The sequence below is a fragment of the Chiloscyllium plagiosum genome, unplaced genomic scaffold, assembly GCF_037043375.1.
Source record: "Chiloscyllium plagiosum isolate Xiang-an unplaced genomic scaffold, Cpla_swu_hap1 HiC_scaffold_14, whole genome shotgun sequence".
Classification (NCBI taxonomy): Eukaryota; Metazoa; Chordata; class Chondrichthyes; order Orectolobiformes; family Hemiscylliidae; genus Chiloscyllium; species Chiloscyllium plagiosum.
In genome coordinates this window covers 95460313-95484193 of record NW_028270152.1, presented here as the reverse complement: position 1 = coordinate 95484193, position 23881 = coordinate 95460313, and the positions used below count along the sequence as shown (strand labels likewise).

At 45.8% G+C, this 23881-nt stretch overlaps 1 pseudogene; it reads left to right on the top strand.

Moving 5' to 3' along the window:
- The first annotated feature begins 13312 nt into the window (after positions 1-13312).
- Positions 13313-19594, top strand: LOC148148057 (uncharacterized; annotated as a pseudogene).
- The last annotated feature ends 4287 nt before the right edge of the window (positions 19595-23881 follow it).

Sequence of the window (23881 nt, the reverse complement as noted above, 5' to 3'; positions counted from 1 at the left end):
CATGATGAGGGATACTGTTTGTCTGTGGTCACTTCAGAACCTGAAGCAAACTGAGTGTGGCAATGAGTCCCCGAAACCCGGGAATCACCTTCACGGTAATCACAGGGATGTTATCATTGGGTTGGCCTTCTCACTAACGACATAATCAGAGCAAACAATTAGTAATGGGTTCTGTGTTGAATAGAAAAGTTCTTACTTTTTACTACTGTTAAGTATGTTTTATGTTGCAATTTTGGGCATCTTGTGCCGCATTGTACCAAACCAGTGAACAAACCAGGAATTCTATGATTCTCTGAATGAGCGGTACAACGTATTTTATGTGAAGAATTTGTGACTGCTTTTATTTTTGCACATGTGCTTTGATTAGCTCCTCACAGGTATTTAAATAATCCACTTACCCTTCAAACCCGAGCTGTTAGATGCCAACTCTTTTGTTTTGACTGTCCAATTCCAATTAGCTTACCTTCCGTACAGTAGAATGTATTAACAGACACATTATCGCAGATTTAACTGATGGCATTCAGATGAAATTGTATGAAACTTATCTGTATATTAGAGTAAAGTATTTAAAAATTAAAATGAAAACATATCTTCATTGTGATGGCTCATTTTTCCTGTAGAGGCGAGGTGTTTTAAACATATTGGTGCACGTTTAAGACAGTTAAAAGCAGCAGAACAACCAGACACAGCAACAAGTGTTCTCAGTAAAACAACGACGTAATATTGGGTCGAACAATTCAATTAGTACATTAACTGGCGTCATAAACAGTTCAAGTTTGGCTGCTCAGTTCAAATTTTAATTAGAATAAAATATACATTTCAATTCAAATTTTAATTGCGTACCTTGGAAGTCTTAAAAAAATGACCCAATCAGATGCTCTGGGGTATGAGACGGGGGATATTGAGCAGTTGAAAGGAGGACTGCCAAGTTCTTGCAGGTAACAAACTTCTTGAAAAAATATATCTCAGAAAAATACCTTTTTGGTCTGTGACCTGTGACACAGAAGGTCCTAACAAGGAAAAAGAAGACACAGGAAGATCCGAAGACAAGAACCTCCAGCTGCCTGGTTTTGAGAAAAGAAGTGTTATTTTGGGAGTTTTATCTGAATAGTATTATCGAAGGGAACGTCAAAATGGGTAATAGAAATACATTGTCAATCGTGGATTGTTAATTATTCTCTCTTTTACTTCAAAAAATAAGTTCTTAATTTTTACTTTGTGTAGTTCTTGACCAATCGAATTGTTGCAGACTCCTGTACGGCACAAATCGTTTCTGTGTTGCTGGTTTTATAGTAAGCAGGAAGGTTCACGCTGTGTCGTAACGAGTCTAAACAAATTTGGCAGTGCATCTGTGCAGTTCGTTGAGTGCGCTGGAGATTTGCACCATTCATGACGTGGATGAAGTGATTCTCCCCGCCGCGATCTGAATCTCCAAAAGCAGAGCATATCGCGAAGTTCACCCTCATTCGTAGTTGACAGGATTCGGACCTGCATGGGAATACCCCAATGGATTTCAAGTGCATCGCCTTAACCACTCGGCCACAACTGCAGATGGACTGCGTGGGCTTTAATTTCCAGGTCTCTCACTCTAGGGAGCTTAGCAGTAGTGAATCATTGTTTGGTTTATTTGAATTCAAAAACCACAGCTTTCAAATCGATGAAATGTCGGGACAAAGTGGGTCTGGGTGTTCCACCCCGATAGGCGGAATCGATATTCAGCTTAAAAGAAGGCGGATATTGCAGGAAAATACTAAGCAGGTCGAGCAGGATCGAGGCTGGGAAAAGGCAATTCAATGTTTCAGAACTTCTTCAGAACGTTATCAGAACTCCGCTTTCTCCCAGTAGTACTGGCAAACCTGTTGACATTCCCCAGAATTTTCTATTTTTCTTTCAGATTCCCAACATCCACAGTCCTTTACATTAACCATTAAAACAATACAGAAATTCCGTTGAGGTTCTGGATAAGATTCCTGTTGGGGAACATTTTCCTGATCACATTAAAAACCCGGAGCTATATAGGAAAGAAAACAATGAAATAGGAGCAATGAGAGATCCAACCCTGGGACGTCTCAAATCACCAACCGTTCGGTTAATGGATGAACGCGTTGACCAATTACGCAACAGACACGGGTGAACTGACTCGTTGCACGATCCATGGAACAGTCTTTTCACGAATTCAAACTTCAGCCTACCCCTCCCAAATTGATTGTTGTTCTCTATTGGAATAGTTTTACCATTCCAAACTAAATCCTGGACCATTCACTGTAGTGAAATGGCAACAGTCCTGTACCCTCTGCAAACACATCCATGTGACAGAAACCAACTTTTGTACAACCGGAGTCCTGCTTTCTTCGAGACTTTTTGGTAATTTGTTTGTACACTAGTTTTCTCGTGCTCCTGTAGCCGTGGCGAGGTTTGAATTCCTGACGCGCAGGAACGAAAATCCTTTCAATGTCTCAGATTGGTTCATGTCCAGAGAACAACAGAGTCAACGTTCCAGCCTCTTAAAGACTAACTCTGTTAAGTTGGAAAATCTGCCCTTCGTTCTCCTCAGATTCCGCTTCCCAAAGATATTCTAAACTTTCCCAAAGCTGGAGACATGGGTTTACTGGTATTTTTCCTTTTTTTTAACCTGACAACTGGCGATATTTTCCGAAAACCTCTTGGCAATCCTCCGCCTTACATTATGTCCAGCGATGAGCAAACCCCTTTTGTCGAGAAATTACTGAGGTTGGGATTTTTCTCTTTGGAAAATGGAAGGTTAACTGGAGATTTTCATTGTCTGTTTATACTGATGGGTGAGGGCACAGTGCGGAGGGGTGGGTTGATGTTCTGGAAGAAATGCTGCCAACGATCAGGGTCAGTTTCGAGGACTGGGACTTAAGATATGGAATGAAAAACGACATTTGCTTAGAGTATAAAGAGCCTAATCTCAGGGGAACCGTTAGTCATTTAAGACACAGACGAGGAGGATATTATGTATTTCAAAGAGTAGAAAATCTGCAGAATTCTTTACAATGGAAGGCTGTCAAGGCTGGGTATAATCAAGGCTGAGACGGCGAGACAATTAGTCACTTTGGGAATCAAGAAGAATGGGGATAAGGCGGAAAAGTGCAGTTAAGAATTAACCAAATCAGACATGACCTCATTAAAAAGTGGAGCTGAACTGATGGGACGAATGGCTTCCATCTGTTCCAATATCTTATCTGTCATTTGGAAACTGCGAGAGACCATTATGAAGAAAGAGATTAAAGAACGTTGAGAAAAGATGATTGGAGTCAAACTGAGTTAACATCATTTGTTGAAAGGAATAACACACTTGACAACTTTGCCATAGTTCTTTGATCATAATACAAGTAGAGTTGATCAAATCTTGGTAGGCATTCCATAAGGGACCATATCAAAAGCCATTGCACAAGGTAGGAGTTCACGGTGTTGAGCAAAAAAAAAGTCAGGATAGTCTGTTATTTATTTAGTGGAAGACACAGAATCTGGATTATTGCGTATTTCCCAAATTGTAAAAATGTAATTAGCAAAGTGCTGGAATGGTCAGTCATAGGACTTCAATGATTTATACCTGCATTAATGACTTGGTGGAATTGGCAAAGTGGAATGTGTCCAGATTTACTGACGATACACAATAGGTGGGAGGGCATTTTGTGATGAGGACAGTGGAATCTGGAAATGGATAGTAACAGGTTGAATGGGTGGTCAAAATCTTTGCAGGTTCAATTGCATCTCGGGCGTTTGAGTCGAACACATGGTAGGAAGAGTCAAAAGACTGACTGCCATTAAAATCAAGAGAAACTCCAAAAAGTCCTGTACGGAAGAGTCTGGGTGCCCTTGTGCATGAAGCAAAGGTGAGTGACAGACTGATGTTTTTCTTCTGCTAAAAGGAATGTTCTTTCCTAATGCTCATACTGAAAGAGATGATGTCCCAGGAAATGACTGAACTGAAAGAGCCCTGCAAATTAATCGAAAACCAAGACATGTCTCTTGCTGTTTTTGGGACAAAGCTGATGTATTGTTTACACATCTCTAAACTTTATTGAAAATGGAGTCAGGAAAGGGAGAGAGGAAATTAAGGACACCCATGACTATTAGGTGAAAGTGAGTCTTGCAGATGCTGTAGATTAGATTCAAGATTGTGGTGCTGGAAATGCACAACATGTCAGGCAGCATCTTCGGAGAAGAAAAATCACGTTTCATGCAAAAGCCTTCGATCAGGAATTTGGTTACAAGCCTCGAGTGTGGAGAGATAAATATGAGAGGATGGGGCCGGGCTGAAGGTAGCTGGGAAAGCAATAGGTGCCGGAGGAGGTTGTAAAGTTGATAGTTTTTTTGAGGGGAGGATGATGCACATGGATGGGAAGGAAATGGGACAGATGGGACAGGTCATAAGGACGGTGCTGAGCTGGAAGTTTTGAAGTGCAGTAAGGTGGGGGAAGGGGAAATGTGGAAACTGGTGAAATCCCAATTGATGCCATGGGGTTGGAGGTTCCCGATGTGGAGATTTGGCTTTAGAACATAGAAAAATAGAACAATACAGCGCAGCACAGACCCTTTGGCTTTCAATGTTGTGCCGACCTGTGAACTAATCAAAGCTCATCCCCCTATATTATCCCACCATCATCCATGTGTTTATCCAAGGATTATTTAATTCTCCATAATTTAACCGAGTTAACGACATTGACAGGTAGGGCATTCCACGTCCTTACTACTCTATGAGCAAAGAACCTGTTTCATACATCCGGCTTAAATCTATAAACCCCTCAATTTGTAGTAATGACCACTCGTACAAGCTAACATCATCTTCCAAAGAAAAAGACTTCCACAATCTACCCTATCTAATCCTCTTACCATCTTGTAACTCTCTGGAGTAGGTTTGATCGCTGCACTGTAGGTTTGATTCAAACCTACAGCTCAGCGAGCAGACCTACACCCGAAACCTCAACCTGAGCTACAAACCTTCAGAAACCTTGCAAAAACCTTGTAACTCTGTATCAAATCCGCTCTCTGACTTCTTCTTTCCAATCAGAACAGACCCAAGTCTCTCAGGTTTTCCTGAAAAGACCTTTCCTCCAGAATAGGCAATATCTTGTTAAATCTCGTCTGCAACTTTTCCAATGCTTCCACATCCTTCCTGGAATGGGGCGAATGGCAGTTCAAAATATTCCAAGTGGAGCCACACAAGTGTTTTGTATAGTTGCAGCATGACATTATGACTCAGGAACTCAACCCTCTGCCAATGAAACCGAAAACAATGTATGCCTTCTTAGAAGCACGGTGGCACAGTGGCTAGCACTGCTGCGTCACAGCGCCAGAGACCCAGCTTCAATTCCTGCCTCAGGCAACTCTTTGTGTGGAGTTTGCACATTCTCCCGGTGTTTGCGTGGGTTTCGTCCCACAATCCAAAAAATGTGCAGGTCAGTTGAATTGGCCGTGCTAAATTGCCTGTAGTGTTAGGGGAATGGGTCTGGGTGGGTCGCGATTCGGCGTGTCGGTGTGGACTTGTTGGGCAGAAGGGACTGTTTACACAATGTGATTAATCTAAAAAATAATAATCTGGCTGGAAACTTTCAGGAAACTATGTACATGGACTCCAAGATGACTCTGCACATCCACATTACCAAGAATCCTTTCATTAACTCAGTATTCTGCCTTCCTGTTATTGTTCCCAAATTGAATTACCTCACATTTAACTGCATTGAACTTCATTTGCCACCGCTAAGACCAATTCTGCAGTTTATCCAAGCTCCTCTGCAACCTGGAACAAATTTCCACGCTGTCCACTACTCCACCAATTTTAGTGTTATCTGCAAGCTTACTAACCCATCCACCTATGCCTGCGTCTTAGTCATTTACGAAAATAACAAACAACAGTGGTCCCAAAACAGATCTTTGTGCCACACCATTAGTGACCGGATTCCAGGCTGAATATTTTTCATTAGCCACCGCTTGCTGCCTTCTAACAGAAAGCCAGTTTCTAATCCAAACTGCGAAACCATCGTCAATCCCATGCCTCTGCATTTTCTCCAACAGCCTAACATGTGGAAGCTTATCAAAGGCTTTACAGGCATCATGTACACCACGTCAAGTGCCCTTCCCTCATTCACATGCTTGGTCACCTTCTCGAAAAACTCACGAAACCATGTTGACCCTCTGAAATCAAATTGTTGCTGGCTGAATGATTATCAACCCTATCTTACATACTCCGTTCCATATTTTTTTTCCTGAAAGAAAGATAAGGCTCACTGCTCTATGATTACTTGGGTCATCTGTATTACCCTTCTTCAAAAAGAGAATAACTTTTGTTATCCTCCAAACTTCGAGTGCTATTCCTGTAGACAATATCGAAATAAAGATCAAAGGCAAAGGCTCTGCAATCTCCTCCCTGGCTTCCCAGAAAATCCTTGGATAGATTCCATCCGACAGAGGGCACTTACCTATTTTCACACCTTACAGAATTGTTAACAAGTCCTCCTTGTAAATCTCAGTCCCATCCAGTCTAGTGGTCTGTATCTCAGATTCTCCTCGACAACGTTGTCTAAAACCAATATGAATACTAACAAAAAGAATTCATTTGGCGCCTTCCTTCCTCCTCTGACTTCACACGCAATTCATCTCTACTATCTTTGACTTGTCCTATTCTTACTCTCGACATTCTTTGATTCCTCATACACACGAAGAAAGCCATAGGGTTTTCTAAGATTTTATCCACAAGCGATTTCTCATGTCCTCTCCTTGCTCTCTGGACTCTCTGTACAGGACGCTCGTAACTAACTTGTAACTCTCAATCGCCCTAACTGAGCCTTCACGTCAAATCCTAACATATGCCTTCTACTTTCTCTTGACATGAGCTTCAAGTTATTTCGTAAACCACGGCTGCTTCGCTCCACAACTTCCTTTAGAAATGCCAGGTACACATTCATCAAGTACATGCAATATCATTTCCTTGAATAAGCTCCACATTCCAATTGTGCTCATTCCATCCGTTTCCTTCCACATCAAGTGCAAACTAAATCTTGACAAATTTCATCCTAATTGCCTTTCCCTCAGATATAACTCTTTCCCTGCAGTATATAATTATCCATTTCTAATGTTTAAGTAAACATAGCGATCTGTGTTCACGATCACCAAATTGCTCACCTACCTCTACATCTTACACCGGGCTAGTCCGTTACCCAGTAACAAATCCAATGTGGCCTGTGACTGTTAATAAGAGGCAGTCTGGCCGCAGGTTATGGATATGTGTTGAGGATGAGGCAGGAATTCATCGAAGCTGACAGTGACAAATAGTTTTTCTGCTCACCTCCCTCTGTTTCCCTCACTCGCAGGAGACTGCTTTGATCATTTGGTGCAGCAATTCACAGATGATATCTTTGGTTGCTTCAAAACTTCTGAACACTGTGCAAGTGAGTAGAATAGTGCACCAGGACCAGGCTCAAATGACAGAGCCAAGAAAGCATGCATTGTCAGAGGGCCAGAACTGACGGAATGGCGCTTTCTCTTTCCAATGCAAAAAGTTAGTGCTGAAAGGGCTGTCACTTTTGGAGGTTCAGTGCTGTGGGAGCTGACGATGACAGTGCATCAGTATTGAGGATGCAGAAACTCTCAGATGGTTAGTGCTGAAGGAGCGGTTCCTGTAATTCGGTCAATGCTGAGGGAGTGGGCACAGTCAGATGGTTAGTGATGATGGAGCAGGCACTGTTGAAAGGTCAGTACTGAGCGAGAGGATACTGTCACAGCGTCAGTGCTGAGTAATGCCATCGTCGCCCGTTCAGTGTTGGACGAGTGTGTGCTGTCGGAGGGTCAGTGCTGAGGGATTATATTTAATTTATTTCATGCTAATATTTCCAGAAACAAATCAAATGGCAGCTGGATATGCAAACTGCCCATCAAAAGATTCAATGGCAAGTTGTTGTGGTTCTGTTTGACGAGCTGGGAGTTTGTGTTGCAGACTTTTCTCCCCCTGTCTCGGTGACATCCTCAGTGCTTAGGAGCCTCCTGTGAAGCGCTTCTGTGATCTTTCCTCTGCCATTTGTAGTGGTTTGAATCTGCCGCTTGGTCTCACACAGCCTCCCCATGTTTTTCACATACATCCTCCCACTCTCCATCTCACACACCCTCCATGTCTTTGTTACACACACTTTCACTGCATGGGACAAACTCGAAGTCTGCCAGTACTGGAGTAGACTTCAGTTTTCCCACTCCCAGGGATATGATTGTGTAAAAATAGTTAGAAGTTGGAGCAATCCAATTTCCACTGACCCAGACCCAATACCACCTCCCTGTCTGAACTGGGGTAAGATCGCAGCGAGACATGACCGAGAGAGGGAGAGGGACATAGAGAGTCATAGAAATTGAATGCACAAAATCAGATCTTTTAGTCCAATTTGTCCACGCTGACAATATATCATTAATAACTCTCATCTCATCAGTCAGCGTTTGGCCCATATCTCTCTCACCCCTTCCTACTTATTTACCAATCCTGATGCATGATAAACGTTGTACTTGTACCAGCCTCTACCCCTCCCTCTGGCAGCTCATTCCATAATTGCACCACTCTGTCGGAAAAAATACTGTGTGTGGGAAAGGATACTCTCAGGCGTCCACGCTGCTGAGGCACCTGTCGGTTCACACCGGTGAGAAGCCTTTCATTCATTCCTCGTGTTGGACATGTCTCAAACAATTTTCCGACATGCTGAGGCATCTTGGCAGCCGTGCAGATGATAAATGTTTTAGTTACACTGACTATAGCTGTTATTTTTATCCAATGATATGTAAACATATTGGTGAGTGGAGAATATATAAAGAGACAGGAGGGATAGATATGAAATGCTTCAATCCTTCATTAAATCTATACCATGTGCAAATTGATTTCCGTTTCTTCCTTCACCATGATAACCTTGTTTTAATGTAGGAGGATAAAGAAGAGACAGAAATATTTCCTTAACTTTCCAAAGCGGCAAAGTAATGCAGGACATACTCAGTTAACTTTCATCTGTCAACGTGTACTTTGGCAGGCTTAATAAGTTAGATAAAAACATTTCCTCACGAACAGTGACCATCAAGTGTACACTGAAAATTATTGGATAGGGCATCGTGGAGGTCGGTCTCCAGTGAACTTCCTTAGGGATTGGTTAGGGGAGCTCTGCTCTTGCGAGTTTTATAAATGCGTTAAATGAGGAAGAATAAAGGTGACGTAGTAATTTTGCCGATGACATGGAGGTTGGTGGAGTTGTCGATAGTGTATTCTGCTATTGTGGATTGCAAAGAAATATTGCGAGTTTGCAGAACTGGTCCGATATATGGCAGATGGAGTTAAACGCGAAAAAGTGTCGAGACGTTTACTTTGGAAGTGCGAATGTCAATGCAGAACACAGAGTTAAAGGGTTGCTGGCAGTGTGGAGAAGCAGAGGGATCTTGGGTCATATTGGCTCTCTTTAGAGCAAGTGTCAGGCGTTAGTCTATCCCAATAACCATGCAAGTTAAAATCTACCAAGGAGCTTCCAGTTTTACAAATAAAATTATGAAATAGTTATTCAAAGTGACAATCAAAATGAAATAATTCGTTTCTGATGTACTTTAGGAGAACCTTCGAATTAAAGTCGAGAAAGTTAAGATCATTTGAACAAGTTGATATGCTTCCTTGGAGATATTTCGATTGTTTGCCAATAAATTATGTTTTCGGAAGTCACATTTGACAATCTCGTCACGACCAATTAGAGCAGGACCACGGAGATAGCTGTTGTGACTGACATTCATTTTAATAAATGCACCTGGAATTTCAGACATACCACGATATTTAGCCTTCAGTAAATGTGTTGATATGATGTGTTATATGTGAAATAAAGAACGTGTGAATTCACAGTGAACTTGTACTGGAATGGGTCCTAAATACAGTGACACATTCTCCCGGAGGGAACTATCTTTAACCAATCAGAAGAGAGATAATTCTCACGGAAATGGGCAGGAATGCAGCGAGGAGAATTAGATTGGTATGATTAAGAACTGTTCACATTTCGAACACAAATGAATAAAAAGGATGGCAAATTTTACACCAATGTTTAATCTGTTGCTTGAAACTCATGTATCTGTGTATGAGTATTTTATAAACTCACGGCACTCCTCAGCAGAAGGACGAGTCGAGTCGATCTGACCGCAGCAGTTGAAGATGGGGATTCTTTAAATCAACTGGTCTTAACTTACTAAAGGTGTTCTTTTCTCTTTCTTGCACAGTGAAGTCTTGTAGGAATCGAAAGTAAAGTTGAGATGTTTTTTTTATGTGTGGGAAAGTGCAGCTAACTCCTACTAATGCACAGTTGATCGGTTATAACCCTGTGAATGAAGGTACAGAATCGAGATAACAGTGACATATTAAAAATGTCAGAATTAAAACAGTATATGAAACCAGCATCTACAATCAAGACTAAGGTCAGATCTCATGCCTGAGATTTGTGGGCGGACAGAGCGTGAAATACACAAATAAAATGAAGCTAACACTCAAAATACGGCTTCAATGACGTATTGAAAGGGAGAACTGCAGATGCTGCAGCACAGTCAGGAGCGTGTTCCTCAAAAAGGACAGTAGTTCAGGCATCTTCAGAGAAGCAGGAAAGTTGACGTTTCAGCAAAAGCCTTCATTAGTGTTGAGGGTTTGAACCTCGCGGGTGGAGAGATTAAATGGCAGGGGCGGGGGCCTGGGGGAAAGCAGCTGAGAATGCAAAAGGAAGTGGGGGAGATGGTGATAAGTCAGAGGGAAGCGTGGGGCAGATAATTGGGAAGTAGGATGGACATGTAGGAAAAGCCATGAGCGTGGTGCTCAGATGGAAGTTTAGAACAGGTATTAGGTGGGGGGAGGGGATATGGGCAAACTGGTGAAATCCATATTGATGTCATGGTGCTGGTGGTTCCCGAGGCAGAAAATTAGGTGTGCTTTCTCCAAAGTCAGGTGGTAAGAGAGTGGCGATGGAGGTGGCCCAGGACTTGCATGTTCTCGGTGGAGTGGGAGGGTAGTTAAAGTTTTTGTTCATGAGACGTTTGGTGCAGGTGTCTTGAAGCTCTCGACGAGTCAGCATCCTGACATCGAAATGTAGAGGAGACTGCATTGGGAGCAATAGATACAGTTACTGACCATGTATGGAAATGGAGATAAAGGTCTGATGGTGTGGAAGGCTGCTTTGTAGCTTTGGACACTGGTTGGCGGGATGTGTGGGCGCAGGTTTTGCAATTCCTGCGGTAGCAGGGGAAGTGACCAGGAGGGATGGGTGGATTGGTGTGGAAGTGGTCCTGAGGAGAGGATTGCGGACGGAATGGACTTTCTTTAAAGCGGGTAAGTGTGGGGAGAGTAATATATCTCTGGTGTTGGGTTCCATTTGTAGGTGGCAGAAATGGCGAAGGCTGTACGTTATCTGCAGAGGTAGCCGGGGTGGAGGCTGATAACTTGGGAATTTCTGCCCTTTATGTGGTTGGAGGGGTGTGTTTCGAGTGTGAGGAAGGTAGAGGAAATGGATGAGATGCGTGGGAGGGCTTCATCAACCACATGGGAGAGGAAATTGCGACTTTGGAAAGGCGGCCATCTGGTGTGATCTGTAGTGAACTAGTCATACAGTCATGGAATCATAGAGATATCCAGCAAGGAAACTAGCCCTTCGATCCAAGCCGTCCATGCCGTCCAGATATCCCAATCCAATCTACTCCCCCCTGCCAGCAGTCAGCCAATAACCCTCATAACCCTTCCTATTCATACACTCTTCAAAATAAATTTTGCATGTTGCAATTGTACCATACTCCACCACTTCCTCTGGCAGCTAATTCCATACATGTACAACCCTCTGCGCGAACAAGTTGCCTCTCAGATCTCTCTTACATCATTCACCTCTCACCCTAAATCTATGCCCTCTAATTCTGGACTCTCACACGTCATGGAAAATACTTTGGCTATTTTTCATATCCATGACCCTCCTAACTTTGTAAACCTCCATAAGTTCACCCCTCATCCTACAAAGCTCGAGGCAAAACAGCCCCAGACTATTCAGCCTCTCCCTGCAGCTCAAATCCTCCAACCCTGGCAATATCTTTGTCAATCTTTTCTGGACCCTTTCAAGTTTCGCCACATCTTATAGATAGGAAGGAGACCAGAATTGCACGCAATATTCCGAAAGGGGACTAAGGAAGGTCCGGGATAGCCGCAAAATGGACGCAATGTTCTGAACAATAAAGCAAAGAATACCGAAACGCATTGTTTACCATCGTGTCTACCAGCGACTACACTTTCAAGGAGCTATGAACTGCACTCCATGGTCTCTTTGATCATCAACACTCCCTATGTCCTTACCGTTAAGTGGAAAAGTCCTGCTGAGCTTTGCTTTCCAAAAATGCAGCACCTCGCATTTACCTTAATTAATCTCCACCTGCCACTTCTCAACCGATTGGTCTATCTGACAAAGACCATGTTGTAATCTGTGGTAACCTACTTTGCTGTCCACTACACCTCCAATGTTGATGTCATCTGCAAACTTACTAATTATGCCTCTTATGCTCACATCCAAATCATTTATGAGAATGACGAAAAGTAGAGGACGCAGCACAATCCTTTTGGCAATCCAACGGTCACAGGCCTCGAGTCTGAAAAGCAATCCTCCATCACCACCCTCTGCCTTCTACCGTTTAGCCAGTTCTGTATTCAAATGGCTAGTTCCCCCTATATTCGTTGAGATCTAACCTTGCTAATCAGTCTCCCATGTGAAACCTTTTCGAACGCCTGACTGGAGTCCACATAGATGACATCTACCGCTGCGCCCTCATGAATCCTCTTATTTACTGTAATGTAAAATTATCCATTTACTGTGAAATTTGAAAGAGAATGCTTATCTAACATTTAATGCTGTGCTGAGCTTTGTAAACAATACTTTGGTGAGGTTTGCAGCCAGCTTGTCTCTGTTTCAGTTTTGTAAACATTCAACTCCACCTTGCGACAGTCGGACACAGTGAAAGCAGAAAAACTGTTATATCCAACACCAGGGGACTAGAGAATAACAATTTGAGTTTTCCCAGACTTTGCTTTTGAGTGTGAGATAAGAAACAGTATGAGGCAAGTATCTGAACAATGCTCAGATAACCCTTACATTGAGGCAACGAGATGAAAGTACTGGGGTCAATTCTGCTAAATTAAAATAAAGGTCCTTACTTTGTCCTTGCTAATAGTTAAGTCAAGTCAATTTAATTTCCACGACAGAAAACCTGAGGGCTCATCCCGGTACCAGGTGAATGAGTGAGATTCTGAAGATTCCTAGGAGGCGGACGCACCATGAAGGTGTTTACCTTCATATCGAGCGCTGAATTGGCCCTTTTGTGTGAGAGGACCAGGAATCTGTTGATTGCCCAAGCGCCGGCGTTCGAATCAAAGAGGTTCGCGGTAAGAGTCGTGACTTAAGTAATACTCCATTGAGACTTATTCTAAGAGAATAAATAAAGCAGGAACAGGGTTCAGTGAACTCTCACGTGGCATTAGAGCAAAGCCAAAGGGAATATCCATCTCGAGAGTGTTTCAGAGACAGCACATTTAAGGGTGGTTTTAGACTTGGAGCCACCACTGGCTGAGGTGGACTCACCAAAGGAGGACTGGATGCGTAGTTTCTTGGTTTACGAAAACCAAGGCATTGAGGCGGACTTGTCCAATGCGAGATGGGACCTCCGGAGGAAAGAAAGCAAGTCAAAGGGAAAAGATAACAGTACCGCGTGAGAGAGAGAGAGCTGAACACTTTTCCAGTTACTCTAAAAATGGGCTCGAACAAGAGCGAACAAAAGGAGAGTCCACACAGGAGTTGAAATGGCGAACCGAAAATACAATACATGTTAAATAATGACGGCCCAGTGTCTGTAAAAAAGGCAGAATTGTGGATCAAGGAATGTGGTTTACTGCAGGGAGGAAGCTTTAGTAAAAGACAGCTGGAAATATTGAGGTCGATGATGGAGGAGAAAGAGAAGGAGAAAAGGAAGGGAAAACGAGAATCTGTGAATTGGAGTGCTTATAATATGAGGCTGATATCAGAGAAAGGAAATCTCAAGTCAGTGATATATCAAATACACGTACAAACACCAGCACACATGCAGACGCGAGCGTAATACAACCTAACGACGCTGTACAGTGTCTTAAGTAAGTTTCATATTCTGACCTTGATGACTGCCCTCCGAGATCAACAGCTCCCCCTACGAGATCCGCCTGGCGAAGGCTCCACGTCAGCGGCCATCGCCTCATAGTCTGCTGAATCATCAGTCGCACGCCATATCTGCAACCAATTGAAGCAAGAAGCCCAAAAAAAGGACAACCACTCCAAGAATGAAAGGCATCCAGGGCCTGTTCGCGCTCACACCACGACAGTTGATGAGACAGACAGTGAGGGTATTGGTGTATGATCATCTAATCAGGTAGTTCTGCAAGCCCCTATGTTTGAACTTGCAGGTCAAGAAGGGTATCCAGTGTTGGTCCACCGGCGGTGGACCATGCAGGATCTGGAAATTACCTTTGGGCAGATGCCTGACCCTCGCGAGGTTGGAAGTAAAAATTTCACCAAAGAAGTGTCAAAGTTCTGTACTGAGTTTCATCCCACGTCACATCAGATGAGATGTCTCCTGGGATGAAAACAAGATGCCGATGTCACTAAAATCAAGTATAAGTGGCCAGCCGCAAACGTCCATGCCAGAGTCGCCAACACGTAAGCGGAGCAGAACGGAGATTTTAATGCTTCTGCTGCAGCGCTGGCAACCGTCTGTAGGGAGGCATTCCCAGTGCGAATGGACATGACCAAAATAGGAATGTGTCAACAACGGGAAGGTGAGACAGTGTCCCAGTCCCTTGCGCACCTCACTGAAGTCCATAATGCCCATAGTGGACTGAGACCACACGACGACGTAATGGCGGCAGAAATCACGCCAAATGAGGCACACCTGAGGATCAGCTTCATCAATGGAATGAAGGACGAAATAGAGAAAAAGGTAAAAGACACATGTATTACCTGGGACACGGGAAAGCTGAATTTGATAGAACAACATGCGATACATGCTGAAAAATTGCTTACACAAGAGAAGGATAAGCGGAAAATAAAAATGGAACAGCAATCACATAAAGCTCAACTTAATATGATGCAAAATGTCACCCAGCCATTGGAGGGAGGTGCTGGAGGAAGAGAGAGTGGCAGAGGTGAAAGTCGCTGAAGATGAAGAGGAAGTGGTCGCGGAAGAGGTGCTGGCAGAGGTAGATCTGAAAGATCCTTTGTTTGCAGAGCAATGGTCCACTGGGCGAGACAGTGCCCACACAGACAGCTTCAATCGGCCCGGGAGGCTGGACCGCAGGGTGTCTGACAGGGAAAGGCTGAGGTGGAGGTGGGCAACCCACAAGGTGCAAGCAAGCGCCTTTCTCTTATGCTTGGCAACGAGGACTCGCTGATACGAATCTCTTCTATTGATCGTACGGGCACTGAGACATGTCCAACCTCTATGTTGAGTGGTTAGATTGCGAAAAGTGGACAGTCTGTTCAAAATCACAATGATGCGTATAAGTCGATGTGTACCTCTATGTTATATGTGGAATGTACAACACTTCAGTTTTTGGTAGATACAGGGGCAACTTACTCAATCCTTAAAGTTTGCCAGTTTAGTCAATCGAAGTAAATAAAGATGAGTGAAAGGTTCCTGAACACAATGGAATGCACCAGGAGTGGTGGTTCGGGAGAGATTTCCAACACCCCTATTCTGCGAAAGTAGTACAGGGCAAACATTCCAAATCTCCTTGTTGTTGTCGGAATTTTATCATTTAAATCTGCTGGTTCGGGATCACATAATGAGACTGGGGCTGGACCTGCTCATTACTCCGACGAGCAGGTAATTCAACGGGAAGATTTACCAGTACACGCTGTAAACTATGTTCCACGACCCCTGATATATGTCTACGAGTGGCAATTAAGCCAGGGGATGATATGTTCAGTGAGCGATTCACTCACCTTGGAAGAAAGCAACCATGTTAATCATATTAACACCGATTTTCTTGCTGGAGATATGCTGCAATGCAAAACACACACACACCGTGACGGCCCTGACGAACGATATGAGAAGGATTGGTTCAGGAAATTGGTTAAATTAGATCATTTGTTATTGTGCGAATTTTATTGGAGTGATCACAGATGTGCAGTTAGTGTGAACTTTTCTCAAGTATCTGTAACAGCAGGCAAACCATACCTTTTTGATGTAGAAGGCTCTGCTCCTCACGTGTCACTGGCGAAGGTGTCTGGTGACAGGTTGCAGAATTTGGGACATGGGTGCTAAGGGCACAAAGAACGAGAGGTTGGGAAATCTGGGACAACGTGGGTATCTGGTTCAATACAGATGTGCGGACATAAAAGAAGAAACTAAATTGGCTTGCTCAGGCAGTCAGGACAGTCCTGAAAAGCCTAAGGGGATAGCGTGGCGTTTCACGGCGATAGAAGCCTCTTAGTCAAGAATAAAAATCATCACGACTGAGTTGTGGGCCAAGGGCAAACATGATGTGGGGCTCATACCGGACTGTGAACCCATAAGGATAACCCCGAAGTCTGAGTATTGTCCTTGTAAAGGCCATAGAAGGAATTACTTCAGTCTTTGAATCCCTCTAAAGGCTGGAGTGATAATCTCCTGTGAAAACTCACAATTGAGAGCCCCCATTTCTCCGGGCTAAAAGGCATACATTCCCGGTGAACTGGAGGAATGGAGTTTTGGAAAGACCTGCAGGCAGTCAATAATGCTGTTGTCCCATGCGCCCCAAATATTCCCAACTACTAGACTATATTAGCTCAAATTCCAGCGGAGAGCCAAAGGTTCTCTGTTGTAGATTTAGCAAATGTTTTCTTTCGTGCACCGATGTATCCAGACAGTTAAATCTGGTTCGCTTTTTCATTCAAAGGGAAATCGTATACCTTCACGCGACTTTCTCAGGGTTAATGTGAGTCCCCCACCATATATAACGAGGCTCTACGCAGGAGTCTGGAAACTCTTGTTCTTATTCCAGGGTCCGCGCTTCTGCAGTATGTAGATGATTGTTTGTGAGCGGCACCAACAAAGGAACAATGTGAGAAGGATTCCCTTGCGTTGCTCTGCCATCGAGCGTGGGAAGGGCACAAAGCCAGTCTCACAAAGCTATAATTTGTGGTACAACAGGTAAAGTTTTGAGGTCACTTACTATCTGAACAAGAGAAGACCATTGGTCAAAACAGAGTTCAAACAATCCAGCAAATACCAAAACCTCACACGAAGAAATATTTACTATCGTTTTGGGCATGTGCTCCTACTGTAGATTGTTTATCCCAAAATTCAGAACCCTTGAGGCGCCCCTCAGTGACATAGCCCATGGCAAAGGTTTGCAGAAACAGAGTCCGTTGCAGTGGACCCCAGAGGCCAGGAGTGCCTGCGTTGAATTAAAAAAAGCGCTCCAAACTACACCTACATTGGGAATTCCGAACCCAAACAAGCTTTTTGTAAAAACAGTAGATGAGAAGAGTGGTTGCGTGACGTTTGTGCTGTTGCAGGATGATAGGGGAAAATTGAGGCCGGTCGCATATTTTTCAGCTGAACTGGACCCCGTAGCGTCAGCATTGCCTAAATTTCTTCGGCTCAAAAGGCTTCTGTAGCATCAAAGATATAGTCGGCAATGTTGAATAAACCCTTCTGGTACCATATGCAGTATCTTACTCGTTTCCGAACAAATGTCCACACGCATGTCAGCAGCAAATTGGCTCAGATATAATACTGTGCTTTTGGAGATCGCTCACATTATAATAAAGGGATGTAACGTCCTTAACCCTGCTAGCCTTCTCCCCACAGAACGAGACGGAGACCCACATGATTGTGTCGCTGTAACTAATAAAATGTGCAGCCCGAGATCCGGTTTGCAGGATTCACCACTTCAGAATCCCGATGTGGAGATATTTTTGTGGAGGAGGCGGCATACAGAAGCAAGGAGACAGGGCATAATTGTATTGGTATGCTGTAGTGATTACCTCCAAGATAATCATTGCGGGATTACTCCCTTCTCATCTGTCGGTGCAAGCAGTGGAGCTAATTGCCATGACTAAGGAATGTAAGTTTGCTGAGAGAAAGACAGTGAACATTTACACCGATAGCAGATACATATTCGGGGTTGTACATGATTTTGGAAACCTGTGGAAACACAGCGGATTCTTGAACTCCACCGGAAAGCCCATCACACACCGTGGCCAGATTGTTGACCTCCTGGAGGTGGTCCTATTGCCTAAATCAATCATTGTGTGTAAATGTGAAGCCCACACAAAACATTATGATTTTATTTCCCAAAGCAAAGCAAGGGCAGACACAGCAGCAAGAACGGCAGCACAGCAGCCGCCAAGTGAGCGGATTGACATGTGCATGACAAAAATTTGTACCCCAACAGCAGACGTACGGGAATAACAGTCACAGGCCACACAGGAAGGAAAGCGTGAGTGGACGAAAGCAGGAGGCAGTGTCAAAAAAGGAATATAGTGTGGCCCCAATGGTAAACCCTATCGACCACGATAATTATTTCCATTCTATGCCATGCTGACACACAGTAAGGACCATGAGTCAAAAGGGGGGATAAATGACAGTATTTCGGCACACTGACATAGGAAGCGATTTATTCATTACTACCAGAAATATGGTGAAGGTTGTGCTATATGTGCCACTAATAATGTGGAGAGGGGAATGCAGATGAGTCAGGCAGCACACACCCATAACCAATAAACCCTTTGAACACTTGCAGATGGACTTTATTGAATTAATGCTCAGCGAGGTGAAAAATGTATTGTTGGTAATAGTTGATATGTTTTCCAAATGGGTGGAAACGTTCCCCACATCTAAACATGCCAGTGCAGTAGCCAAAGCTTTGTTAACTGAGATAATTCCGAGATGGGGCATCCCTGAAAGGCTTAGTAGCGACAATAGAACACCATTTGTCAATAGTGCCTTACAGCAGATCTGTCATTCTTTGGGAATAAACATGAGACAACACTGTCCCTTACACCCAGCGAGCGATGGGGCAGTGGAAAGAGAAAATGCTGCCCTAAAAAATAAATTGGCAAAATATTGTGAGGAACTTGGGGTGACATGGACAAAGGCACTTCCGATTGTGCGAATGGAAATGAGATCTGGGAGGAGAGGAAGAGTTAATCTTGGCCCGTTTGAGATTTTGTTTGGTAGATAGCACAGCACAGGAATTGGCCCAAGACTTAAGGTAACGCAGATAACATGGCACTGTGAGGATGAGATGTTGTGTTACTGTATAAAACTTTCTGCCCCTTTGTCTCAAACACAGAATGATCTGAAATCAGCTCTACCCCAACCAGCAGGAGGGAACCTGCAAGATCTAGAACCTGGAGACTGGACTGTGATGAAAGACTTCAGGAGGAATAACTGGAAGGCGAGGAGGTGGCTGGGACCGTTTCAAGTGCTCCTTGCAACACAGACAGCAGTTAAAATCGCAAAAAGAGCCACGAGGATACACGCTAGCAATTGCAAACGTGTGGTTTGGCATGAGGAGACATCGGACAGCACTGGAACCAATTAAGTGCAAGTAGTGATTAGAAGCCTCATACGAATATGGGGCTGCACCAGATCACACTTTTAGTAAAGGCCCTGGTAGGAGTATTCGTAAGGGCAGGGGCATTTTGGATACAGCCGCAGACGGTAATCTTAATTAAGGCTACGAAGAGGACATTCACACGCGACCCATCGGCGTTTAGAAGCCATGACGATTATAAATGGGATAATAAATAGTTATGCAGGGGTTCTTTCCGGGCTGGTGACTGGCACTTAGTAGTAGCCACCACTGCCAAAGGCACACCTGGCACAGGAAATAGATATTATATGATCAAGGTAGGAGGTAGCTAGGCACGGGTGATAATATTCAAAACTCAGAAGAGCGATGAGGGAGTATGATGGTTTGGAATAGATAGACCCTTCCCCGACATCTATTAACGGGTGAAAGTAGTGGTAAAGTCGCTCTCACCACTCCACTTGAGATGCAGTGCAGAAGTTCCGACACAAGATAATAGCACCAGGTCATGTCAATCAGCCAAACCAGATCATGGATCTCATCCCAAACAGGGTGGGGTCATTAATGTCACGCCCGAACGGGGAGGGAGTTAACGGTGTGTAATAGCGAGTCTAACTCGGTTGTAGAAGTGGCCCGGCAGGAGATAAATGGCGTATATCCGACGCCAGTCGGTTGGGAAGAGCGAACGGACACTGCTAAATGCAAAGGGAACAGAACATGTGCTTTGGCCCTAATACAACACCGGAGTTTAGATGTTCGCTACCCTTGTTGGATATGTTTTCACACAGCTCAACGGTGTACTACCGACCCAATCACAGAAAGCCAGGAGAGAAATGTTAGCTGTCTGCTCCCGCGGGATGCGACTACCCTGACCCTGATAGGGGGAGCAATTAGGGCAAATCTCGTGCCACCACTCGAACTCAAGTCCAACTGCAGTCTCAAGGCTGACACGCTCCCGACGACAGAATTCCACATCGTGGAAGGCTGGGCAGAAAAGTGTATTTGCAACAATAAGGTGAAACTCGACTTGGAGAATCTCCCAGTACACTCCGATGCTGTACTTGAACAAGGACTATTGCTCAGCAACTTTTGCAAATGGTATGATCATAAACATTACTTGTTCCTTTATCAATAATTAGACCATGATGGCGGGTATAATGTGGGCCTGTGGAGATAAAGGTTACTTCCACCTTACACTGGGAGGAAAGGGGTGCTGCTATCCCGCGATATTGTCTACTGGCACAGCAGTGTGCGTCCCAAGGACAGGTAGCATACGCAACTAAAGGGATGTGCCACGGCATTAGAATGGGTACACACTCACCCACCCCTCAACTTCACCAGGACCGAACATTGGATAGGGTCCAACAAAACTTGGACTCCGGACTACGTTCTGACCAACAAAACTTGGACTCCGGATTACGTTCCGACCAACAAAACTTGGACTCTGGACTACGTTCTGACCAACAAAACTTGGACTCCGGACTACGTTCCGACCAACAAAACTTGGACCCAACCAGGACAACCAGTACCTACAACAAATCCGAAGCCTCCAGCAACAGACCTCCCTCCGGATCCTCCGCTCCACGCTTGCAGCCATGCGCCGCTACCTACATTCCCTGCAACTCGACCTACCCCAGCTCAGGACAACACTCTCACAGACCTGTAAAGGACCTCTACTGTTCTTCACCCACAGAAGGATCCATAAACTAAACAAACAGTTCTTCCTGGCCATATCGGAAATCAAAGACAGTAAGTACCAAAAACTTTCATGTACTTACCCCCACACTCCGGATTCCTCAACTGTTCCAGAATCTTCCATCGGCCTCCGAACTCAGTCTGGAGCCATTACACACGCGGCCGCTACATCGCCCGCGGCAATAGCTGCCGCCGCCGCCGACGATGACGTCACCTCCGCCCCCCGACCTCGCAGCCTCCGCGATCGCCGCCCAGACAACCGCCTCCGCGATCGCCGCCCAGACAACCGCCTCCGCGATCGCCGTGAAGACAATCGCAGGCAGATTCGCGACCTCCACGGCTATGGGGAATAACTCTGTCTCTACGGTCGCCGCAGCCACTTACGCCCCCACTGACTTCACTAACCTACACGCCCACAACGCCGCATGTGTCTCCGCCCCCACGCCGATCTCCACGCCTAACCCCGCCCCCCCGGCGAGTTCCGTCACCTCGCCTAACCCCGCCCCTTCGCCGATCTCCGACTGCATGCCTAACGCCGCCCCCACGCCTATTTCCGTCACCACGTCTAACCCCGCCCCTTCGCCTATCGCCATCACCACTCCCAACCCCGCCCCCACGCCGATCCCCGTCCCCGCCCCCAGACCTAACCCCGCCCCCACACCCACCTCCAGCCCGACACCAGGTCCTAGCTCCCAGCCCTGCCGTGTTTTCACTATCCATCCAGACCTACCCCTCTCTGAGGATGAAAGATCAGTCCTCAGCAGAGGCCTCACCTTCATTCCCCTACGCTCCCGGATTAATGAATTCAACACGCGGCGTAACATCGAACAATTCTTCCGCCGCCTTCGCCTCCGTGCCCACTTCTTTAACCAAGACTCCCGCCCACCCTCTGACGACCCCTTCTCCCGCCTCCAACACACCCCATCCACCTGGACACCACGTGCTGGCCTCCTACCTGCCCTCGACCTCTTCATAGCCAACTGCCGCCGCGATATTAACCGCCACCTGAACTCCCCCACCCCACTCACCTACTCCAACCTCTCACCCTCGGAACGCACAGCCCTCCACTCACTCCGCTGCAACCCCAACCTCACTATCAAACCAGCAGACAAGGGAGGCGCGGTAGTAGTTTGGCGCACTGACCTCTACACCACTGAGGCCAAACGCCAGCTCGCAGATACCTCCTCCTACTGCCCCCTTGACCATGACCCCACCCCCCACCACCAAACCATCATCTCCCAGACCGTCCATAACCTCATCACCTCGGGGGAACTCCCATCCACCGCCTCCAACCTCATAGTCCCACAACCCCGCACCCCCCGCTTCGACCTCCTGCCCAAAATCCACAAACGTGACTGCCCCGGCCATTGTCTCCGCCTGCTCCTGCCCCACCGAACTCATCTCTGCGTACCTTGACACCGTCCTGTCCCCCTTAGTCCAAGAACTCCCCACCTACGTTCGGGACACCACCCATGCCCTCCACCTGCTCCATGATTTTCGCTTCCCCGGTCCCCAACGCCTTATTTTCACCATGGACATCCAGTCCCTGTACACCTCCATCCTCCATCACGAAGGACTCAAAGCCCTCCGCTTCTTTCTTTCCCGCCGTACCGACCAGTACCCTTCCACTGACACTCCCCTTCGACTGACTGAACTGGTCCTCACCCTGAACAACTTCTCTTTCCAATCCTCCCACTTCCTCCAAACGAAAGGAGTAGCCATGGGCACCCGCATGGTCCCCAGCTATGCCTGCCTCTTCGTAGGATATGTGGAACAATCCATCTTCCGCAACTACACTGGCCCCACCCCCCACCTTTTCCTCCGCTACATCGATGACTGTATCGGCGCCGCCTCGTGCTCCCACGAGGAAGTTGAACAGTTCATCCACTTCACCAACACCTTCCACCCCGACCTCAAATTCACCTGGATAGTCTCAGATTCCTCCCTCCCCTTCCTCGACCTTTCTATTTCTATCTCAGGCGACCGAATCAACACGGACATCTACTACAAACCGACCGACTCCCACAGCTACCTGGACTACACCTCCTCCCATCCTGCCCCCTGTAAAAACGCCATCCCATTCTCCCAATTCCTTCGGCTCCGCCGCATCTGCTCCCAGGAGGACCAGTTCCAAAAACGCACCACCCAGATGGCCTCCTTCTTCAAGGACCGCAATTTCCCCCCCGACGTTGTCGACGATGCCCTCCACCGCATCTCTTCCACTTCCCGCTCCTCCGTCCTTGAACCCCGCCCCTCCAACCGCCACCAGAACAGAACCCCACTGGTCCTCACCTACCACCCCACCAATCTCCATGTACAGCGCATCATCCGCCGTCATTTCCGCTACCTCCAAACGGACCCCACCACCAAGGATATATTTCCCTCCCCTCCCCTATCAGCATTCCGTAAAGACCACTCCGTCCGTGACTCCCTCGTCAGATCCACACCCCCCACCAACCCAACCTCCACTCCCGGCACCTTCCCCTGCAACCGCAGGAGGTGCAAGACTTGCGCCCACACCACCCCCCTCACCTCCCTCCAAGGCCCCAAAGGAAACTTCCATATCCGCCACAGATTCACCTGCACCTCCACACATATCATCTA